At 39.9% G+C, this 9,998-nt stretch overlaps 1 pseudogene; it reads left to right on the top strand.

Moving 5' to 3' along the window:
* The first annotated feature begins 4,569 nt into the window (after positions 1 to 4,569).
* Positions 4,570 to 5,875, top strand: LOC138092104 (G2/mitotic-specific cyclin-B1-like; annotated as a pseudogene).
* Positions 5,876 to 9,998: the final 4,123 nt, after the last annotated feature.

Genomic DNA, 9,998 nt, shown 5'->3' with positions numbered 1-9,998 from the left:
TTGTGGCTCCTCCTCTGTTACCCACCCAGGGTAACAGACCCTTGGACCCTTTAACCAATAGAAGTTGATAAGAAGCCAGATGAGACATTCAAGCAAGGCTTTATGGGGACTCCTGCTGCAGTACAAGGTAACAGGGGCTCTTGCTCACTCCCTGAGGGGAGTGAGTTGATCCCTTAAATGGGATGAGGGTAGGGGCAGATCAGTGGGTTGGGCTGGAGGGGTGGCTTGAACCTGCCCACTCCCAGTTCACAGTACAGCATTCAAGAAAGGCCTGCGGGTGAACTCACAGGTGCTCAAAACCCCTCTTCTCCAGTGTTCAGTGAAGAGTTCACCTTGTACAAACTGAAATGAATCCCACTGATTATACAGAAAAATGCAAGCTTCATAATACAGGCTTTCTTCCTTTAAAAAAAATTATTTATTTGGCTATGCTGGCTTTTAGTTGCAGCACGCAGGATCTTGGATTTTCATTGTGGCCTATCAGGTCTTTAGTTGTGGTCTGTGAACTGTCAGTCACGGCATGTGGGATCTAGTTCCCTGGACCAGAGATCGAACCTGGACCTCCTAGCGAACCTGGACCTCCTGTGTTGGGAGCTCAGAGTCTTAGTCCCTGGACCACCAGGGAAGTCCCAATACAGGCTTTCTTAACACAAGAAAATGCTGGGTATAGAGTGACACACTCACAACATCTCAGGCAGTCAGGTCCCTCTGTACACCGATCCATGCCCTGCTGTCCCACCAGCCCCCAGTACCTCATTCGTAACCAGCATCAGGCTCCTCATGTCGCTTGTTGACGTAAGAGCTCTAAATTGGTTGAAAATCAGACATTACATTTAGCCACCATAACTCACAGCAACCAGGAAGCCCCAAAGAAGAGTCAGCAGCAAGCAACATCTCCTGCCCCATGGCCTGAGGAGGTATAAAGTTGAGCAACAGGAAGAGCAAATTGCCGATAATGTTCACAATGGTGCAACATTCCCAGAAGTTGTGTATGACCATGTGCGTGTGTTTATCTATGTATGTGTCTGTTTACTTACATGTGAGTGAACATTTGTATACAGAGTTGGTCATGCATATGTAGGCACTTAAATATTTTAGATGTGTCTTCATATTTGCATGTGTTAATAATTGTATGTGTGTGTCGTTGTGAGTGTGTGCATGTGTGGGTGTGTGTTGTGTATATCTGAGAAGGCTGAACGAGTTGCTAGACCAGATAAGCAGAGGCTCTCGACAAACCTAGGAGTGACTCACTGGTGGTCCCTTCTGTCCCCTCTTCCTTTCTGTCCTCCTAGGTTGAGAGTCTTTTGAGAGCCTGGGTGAAAGTCTAAGCATTAGTCGTTCAGTCGTGTCCAACTGAGATCCCATAGACTTTAGCCCATGTGTTTCCTCAGCCCATGGAGTTCTCCAGGCAAGAATACTGGAGTGGGTAGCCATTCCTTACTCCAGGGGATCTTCCTGACCCAGGGGTCAAACCCGGGTCCCCTGCACTGCTGGCAGATTCTTTACCATCTGAGCCCCCAGGAGAGCCTGAGAGTCTGGGTGGATGACCTTATATGTGCTGCAGCCCTTAGGCTGTGAACACAGCCCCTTACTATTCCCATCAACTCGAGAGCCAAGAGCTTTCTGAGAAAGCCCAGATGGTCTGCTGAGGGGAAGTGAAAGGCCTTTGGACCAGATCCCAAGAGGAAGATATATTTAACTGTGGCTGAGCTCGCAAAGATTTTGGAGGGGGAGGCGATGAAACTGTTATATATCTTAATTGTGATGTGGTTACATAATTGTGTATTTGTCAAAACTTACAGAATTGTACACCAAAAAAGTAAATTTTACTGTAAATCATACCTTAATTTAAAACTAGGAAAAAGTCTGTACAATTGACAATTGAATAATTTAGTATTTTTTCAGCTATGAACAAAACCAGTGTCACACTATCAGTTTGCTAGTTTATGTCAATTTGTCTTTAGTATGGCAGACAAAAAACATGTAAGAGTAATTACATATAGAAAAATTAAAGAAATTTAATTGTTGAAATGATTAAATTTATAATAATGAATTGACAGACTTAAACAGCACAAGACTTTTAACACATCAAATATTAACTATAATCAAACTGAATTTCTAAAAAAACTCACAGGATTATGTCCTAGTTTATATTTGGGGACCTCTTTGTTTTTATTCACACATAAGAAAATGTTCCTTTTTTTTTTGGCTGTGCCACACAGTATACCAGATCTTAGTTCCCCAACCAGGGATCGAAACCATCCCCCTCGCAGGGGAAGCCCTGAGTCCTAACCACTGGACAGCCAGGAAATTCCCGAGATGTTCTCTTTTAAGAGTACAGTTTAATGTACTCTGTGGACAAAGAAGAGATATTATTGGGTTGCTGGTAAGTGTGGAGCTTGCAAAAGAATTGTTAATAATTGCTATTCAATGCAATACACTCACAGTGTTCAATAGATTTTAGCAAATGTTAAAGAAATGGTTTGGGTTTTTTCTGAGCCTGAATAAAAGTTCATGAAATTTCAGGAAGAGGAGGAGGAGGAAGAAAGATGCAGATGCCGCTCCTGGGGACTGGAAACACTCAGTGAACGACACTCAGGAACCAGGAAACCCGGGTTAGAATCCCCACTGTGCAATGTGCTCAGATGAAGTGACCTCGGCAGATTTCTCATTCTCTCAAGTCTTTGGCTTACCCAGTTTTATAGAGAAGTACAGTTTCTAATAGCTGCAACTTTCAGAGTCCTTTTATTGCTTTCCCACCTCAGATACCCTATACTTAGAAAGATATCTCTGAAACAAACTGCATAGATAGTTTTCCCATTTTTTATTAATAAAAGATACATTAATCTTATTTCAGACCTTTTAATTAACACAAGATATGTAGACCGCAACAAGTTAATGTAATTCTAGCCAAAAGCAAAAGAAAAGGAAGCTTGGTGGGGTTTTTTAGCCTGAACAGGCTTCTCCTAGATAAAAATATTATTCTCCTCCACTAGACTTTCTCAAATGTTGGAATTGGCCAAAAGCCCTCACCAAGATAATTTCCATAAGCTCCTAGGGGGAAGGCGATATAAAGCGAAGAATTGGTTTTGATTCTCAACTGAATGTCTCTGAAGCTGCTATTCAGATGTGTGCCTGGGCCACCCCTTGGTCTGTTGTCTCAACTGCTGCCTGCTACCCACTAAGTTTGCTAAGCTCAGGTTGTAAGTTATCCCCATTCGTGTCTCTGACTCCTGGGGACCCTGAGGGTAACAGGCAGGGCTGCCATTCATAAGTATACAGACTGAGCTCTGCCCAAGGGGTACCATTCATTGTGGTCACTATTCATTCACATAGTTATTATGACGGTTTCCCAACAGATGGCAGTAAAGTATCTTAAGAAAGGGGCATCTTTTTCTAGTTCACCCCATATCACAGCATGAACTACCAGTGGGGGTCCATTTTCTCTGCATTGCCCAATGTAGTGCTGGTAAACAGCAGGACACACGAAGTAGAACTGGGCCTCACAGAACTAGGAAGTCAACTCCACTTTCTCTCTCTCTCTCTTTCTCTCTCTCCCTGTGTCTCTCTTGGCTTCTTTCAGTTCCTCTGCTCTTTCTTCCCCCTCGCCTTCCATCCACATTCCTTGCTCACCTGTTTATAAGCGCACTATACTGGATATAGTAATTGGAGTCTACAACCATTCTTGCCACCTTCTATTATACCCAGGGCCACCTCCATGGGTGTATGTATGTCCTATGGACAGGACTCTGTATTGAGAACTTGATTTAATGCTGGGTTGTTGCCAGCAATAAATTTTTATTTATTTATTTTTTTGGTTGTTCCAAGGGGCTTGCTGGATCTTAATTCCAGGACCAGGGATGGAATTGGGTCCTAGAAGTGAGTACACCAAGTCACTGGACTGCCAGAGAATTGCCTTAAAATTCTTAGTAACTTTATGAGCAGATGGTGTTCCTTGCTGTCTCATTCCCGTACAACCTCTGCAGTACTACACGGGTAGTGAATTCTGATGGACCTATGATGCCCCTTTATTCACAAGACTCAAAGACAGTACAAGGCAAACTCATGATGTCTACAACTGCATAAGAGGGGCGCTGACTATCCCGACAGGGTGTGCTTTCTGTTCAAACCAGAACTTGCTTCTAACCCAGAAAGAAGGCAATGGCATTCTAAGAAATGCAGGGCTTCTCTGATGGCCCAATGGTTAAGAATCCCCCTTGCAATACAAGGGACACAGGTTCCATCCCTGGTCTGGGAAGATCCCACATGCTGAGGAGCTGCTAAGCCCAGGTGACGCCAACTACTGAGTCCACCTACTGCAACCACTGAAGCCCTCAGGCCTAGAATCCTTCTTCCCCAACTAGAGAAACCACTGCAATGAGAAGCCTGCACACTGCAACTAGAGAACGCCCATGTGTAACAGTGAAGACGCACCATAGCCCAAAATACAAAAAATCTTTTAAAATGCAGACAATGGGTTGGCCTGTGGTGCAACCATCAAGTTCCAGGCTGGTCTGGGGCTCCAGTGCTCTCTTTCTCACCGAGCTGCTGCCTGGTGCAGAAGAAGCCATGGTGCTTCGGGTCACCAGGAACACGAAGACTAATGCTGAAAATAAGCCAAAGATCAGTATGGCAGGGGCAAAGCGCTTGCCTGTGGCTACTGTTGCAACCTCTAAGCCTGGGCTGAGGCCCACAGCTCTTGGAGACATCCTTAACAAAATCAGCGAACAGCCGCAGGCCAAACTGCCCCTGAAAAAGGAAGCAAAAACTTTAGCTGCAGGAAAAGTTACTGCTAAAAAAGTAGCAAAAACCTCTGGAAAAGGCTCCTGTACCTGTGCCGGAGCCCCACCTGGGGCCGGAGACAGAACCGGAGCCTGTTAAGGAAGAGAAACTTTCCCCTGAGCCCATTTTGGTCGATACTCCCTCTCCAAGCCCCGTGGAAACATCTGGCTATGCGCCTGCAGAAGAATATCTGCGTCAGGCTTTCTTGGATGTAATTCTTGCAGTGAGTGATGTGGATACAGAAGACGGAGTGAATCCAAAACTCTGCAGTGAATATGTAAAAGATATCTATGTTTATCTGAGATAACTTGAGGGAAGAGCAAGCAGTCAAACCAAAATACCTAATGGGTCGTGAAGTCACTGGAAACATGAGAGCCATCCTAATTGACTGGCTAGTGCATGTTCAAATGAAATTCAGGTTACTGCAGGAGAACATGTACATGACTGTTCCAAAACTGATCGGTTCATGCAGGATAATTGTGTGCCCAAGAAGATGCTGCAGCTGGTTGGAGTCACTGCCATGTTTGTTGCAAGCAAATATGAGGAAACGTACCCTCCAGAAATCGGTGACTTTGCCTTTGTGACTGACAACACTTATACCAAGTTCCAAATCAGACAGATAGAAATGAAGATTCTAAGAGCTGTAAATTTTAGTTAGGGACACCCTCTACCCCTGCATTTCCCTCAGAGAGCATCTAAGATTGGAGAGGTTAATATTGAGCTACATATTCTGGCCAAATATCTGATGGAACTAACTATGCTGGACTACAATATGGTGTACTTTCCTCCTCAGATTGCAGTGGGAGCTTTTTGCTTAGCACTGAAAATTCTTGATAATGGTGAATGGACACCATCTCTACAGCATTACCTGTCATACACTGAAGAATCCCTTCTTGTTGTTATGCAACACCTGGCAAAAATATGGTCATGGTGAATCATGGGCTTACAAAGCACATGATTATCAAGAACAAGTATGCCACATCTGAGCATGCTAAGATCAGCACAGCTGAATTCTGCACTAGTTCAAGATTTAGCCAAGGCTGTGGCAAAGGTGCAACTTGTGAACTTTCGAATACTATCTGCAAATAAATAACTTTTAATAAAGTTGTATTCCTTTTTACTTATCTCTTAACTCATTTGAACATGGCTACTTTCCACTTTGGAAGGACTGATGTTGAAGCTGAAACTCCAATACTTTGGCCACCTGATCCAAAGAGCTGACTCATTGGAAAAGACCCTGATGCTAGGAAAGATTAAGAGCAGGAGAAGGGGATGACAAAGGATGAGATGGTTGGATGGCATCACCGACTCAATGGACATGGGTTTGGGTGGACTCTGGGAGTTGGTGACGGACAGGGAGGCCTGGCATGCTGCAGTTCATGGGGTCACAAAGAGTCGGACACAACTGAGCAACTGAACTGAACTGAACTTTCCACTTGAGGATAAAAGTTGTTTGTTTAAAAACAACTGTTTTAAACAACAATTGTTTAAAAATAAACAAACAAACAATTTTCAGTTACCTGGGTACCCAACTAATATATACAATTGGCTCTTCTTGGTTTTTGTTTTATGTGCCTGGCTTTACTTAAGATGATTTACTAAGCTCCTGAAGGCATTTAAAATCCTGATGTACTTTATATATTATACTGTATGTAAGCCCGTCATCTTAAGAGACTCTACTGCCTAGTTCTATATAAGGAAAAGTCTACTATCTCATTCCTAGTCCTCCTGATTGCTATTTCCTCTGGTGGTTGCTACCATAATTCTAAGTAATCTACTAGTACTGCTTTCTTAAATTATCAACTTTAGCTAGCATCAGCATTTTCACTTGGAAAAATAAGAATTTTAATTTATATTCAAAGCCTGGTTTTTGTTTATTAGTTAAGAAAATAAAACAATACTTAAAGCAAGATTAAAAAATGCAGACAATGGAAGAACCCTAGCATATTCTTATTTATGTGACTTCCTTGTAGTAACTGATGACTTGCCAAAACTGGTGACATAGAAGGAAAGGGAAAAACAGGGCAACCCATAGTTCTTTTCCTTTCAGGCCTTTCTCATTTATCAGTAAGTCAAAGAATATTGGTAGAACATGTGCTCATCAAGAAGTGAAATAAAATCGGTTGAGTTACCTTTTGCAATATTTCCACTATTCATGTAAGAATAAAATGCATATGCATATGAGTTTCAAAGCAGAACTATATAATTTTGGCAATTCTACATGCAGTAAAACCCTCTGGTATTTGCATTTAAAACTGCCACTGCACGATACAAAATCAAATATAAAATTAAAGCTAATAATTTACTATTTTAATTTTTCTTTGCTTGGATCAACATTAAATAAAAATGCCAGGACACATCAAGAAGATTCTGGCAGGAAGGAAAAACCTCTACATTTTAGTACTTTTAATAGCACTATTTCTTTCCTGCTTTTTGAAAAAGGAGTTCTGTATTTTGTTTTCTTTTTTATTGACATATAGCTGATGTACAATACTATGTAAGTTTCAGGTGTACTACACAGTGATTTGACATTTGCGTGCATTATGAAATAATCACCATGATAAGTTTAGTACCTATCTTTCCCCAAACATAGTTATTAAAATATTATTGACCATATTCCTTATGCTATATATTACATCCCTGTGGCTTATATTTTATAATGGGAGGTTTGTACCTGTTAATTCCCTTCCACTATTTTGCCTCTACAAGCCCTGCTCCCCTTAGGCAACCACCTGTTTCTATCTCCATATCGATGACTCTGTTTTCATTTTTTTTTTTTGTTTTTTTAATGCCATTTTTTATTATACAAGTAATTCATACATAAGAGTATAAGGAAGAAAATAAAATGACCCACAATGCCACCCTGAGATAGCATCACATTTTTGTTATGCTTTGATGATTTCTGTCTTGTCTGATGGCATTTGAGCTGGACTTGGGATCTGGAATACAGACACTATAGCTGAGTGAGACTTCAATGCAACTTTTTCCCACAACTTTATCTGATTATGTTTAGGAACAGGATGCTGCTAAAAGGAATTTGGCAAACTTCCCTGCCTCCACATCCATTTGATCATGGTTATTTTTTTTAACTGAAGTATAATTGACCTACAACACTATGTTAGTTCCAGGTGTACAACATAGTGATTCAATATTTCTATACACTGCAAAATGACCAATGTGATCAGTCGAATTACTTTTTGCCATATACAACATTTTTACAATATTATTGACTGTGTTCCCCATGTTATATATTTCCTCCTGGCAGATGACTCATTTATTTTCCAACTGGAAGTATATATCTCCATTCTTGAAGGAATACCAGTTGATTGGGGCTTCATCAACTTTCCCTCTCAACAGCAAAGTTCCTGTCCTCAAAATATTCATGGTAGGTTAAGAGCAAATAGACCTAACTACATTGAGAACATTTATTCCTTTAGCAGCTGTACAAAATTTCCTCCTGGAGGAGGCTGTCTTGTGGTTTAAGGCTGAGAGTCCAAAGATAATCTTTTAACAGGGTAGACTCTATTAACCAGTAGGCCATTTACTTATGTCTGACAAGCCAGCTACAGCCTCGTTTTAGTTTCAATTGTTTTGTTTATTCTGCTGTTTTAAAGTCAATGATTGTAGCAATTCCAAATAATGACAGTTATATCTTTCCCTTCTTTATACCTAATAATTCTTAGTCTTTCCTTATAGCATTAGGCCAAGACCTTCAGTACCACATCAAATTGTAGCAATCACAGTGGGAATCTTTATTTTGGTTCCCAGTCTTAAAGTGAATGCATCTAAAATTTTCTATTAAGAATGACATTTGGAGGACTTCCCTGGTAGTCCAGTGGTTAGGACTTTGCTCTCCAATTCAGGAGGTGTAAGTTTGATCTCTGGTGGGGAGCTAGGATCCCACATGCTTTGAGGACAAAAACCAAAGCATAAAACTGAAGCAATATTGTAACAAATTCAATAAAGACTTTAAAGATGGTCCACATCAAAAAAAAAATCTTAAAAAAAAAAAGAATAGCATTTGTTATAAGGTTTTGGTAAACAATTTATCAAATTAAAGAAATAATCTTTTATTATTGATTTGTAATTATAAAAATTATAATTTTTATCATATATAGATATTGAACTTTATTAAAAAAATTTTCTGCAGCTATCAAGATAATATATAGTTTTCTCCTCTTAATATAGCAAATTACCCTGATAAATTTTTCCTATGTTGAACTATCACTATACTCTGAGAATAAGTTCTATTCATTCTTGATGTATTTTTTAAATATGAGTTGGATTTAGATATACAATATTTAGAATTTTTGCATCTGTGTTCACAAAAAAAATGTCTATAATTTTGTTTTACCTGACTTAGTCTCACCAGGTTTGGGAATTAAAATTATAAAAGTCTTGCACATTGAACTGGAAGGTTTTCTATCTTTTTCTACCCTCTAGAAAAGCTTGTATAAGATAGGAATAAACTGTTCCTTCAAAATTTGTTAGAATTCACCTGAGAAACACCTGGGTTTTGAGAGCTATGTGTCTGATTCTCTTTGCAATTTCTTTTAATACATTTTGGTCTGCACAGTTTTCTGTTTTTTATTCTGCCAGTTGTGGCACTGTTTTTTTTTCAGTTGAGGTTCATGCCAGCTTAGTTGCCCCATGGCATGTGGACTCTAAGTTCCCCAACCAGGGATCAAACCCATGCCCCACACATTGAAACGGAATTCTTAACCACTGGACCACCAGGGAAATCCCCATTGTATATTTTGGAAGTTTTTTCCAAGAATCTATCCATTTCATCTAGATTTTTCAATATATGTTTAATTCAGAAATATAAAATTTTTCTGTTGTACATATAGCCATTTTTTCTTCTGTCTGTATTTTATTTGCACATTTTCCTTTTTTGCTTTGATCAGTCTTGTCAAATGTGTAACTTAATCTTCAAAGTACTAATTTTTATTTTGTTAATCCTCTCTATTGCCTTTTTGTTCATTTCATTAGTTTGTACTGTTATTTTTTCTTGTTTTTTTGTTTGTTTGGGGCTTTGATTTTTTTCTGTTTCCAACACATTTATATAATTTACTTGTTAGGTTATTTATTGTTCTTTGGCCAAGCTGTGTGGCTTATGGGATCTTAGTTTGTGGACCAGGGATTGAACCCCAGCCCTTGGCAGTGAAAGCAAGGAACCCTAAGCACTGGACCACCATGAAAGTTCCATCATTTTG

The sequence above is a fragment of the Capricornis sumatraensis genome, chromosome 16, assembly GCF_032405125.1.
Source record: "Capricornis sumatraensis isolate serow.1 chromosome 16, serow.2, whole genome shotgun sequence".
NCBI lineage: Eukaryota > Metazoa > Chordata > Mammalia > Artiodactyla > Bovidae > Capricornis > Capricornis sumatraensis.
Note: the sequence above shows the minus strand (reverse complement) of the source record. Positions and strands in the feature narration are given on the sequence as shown.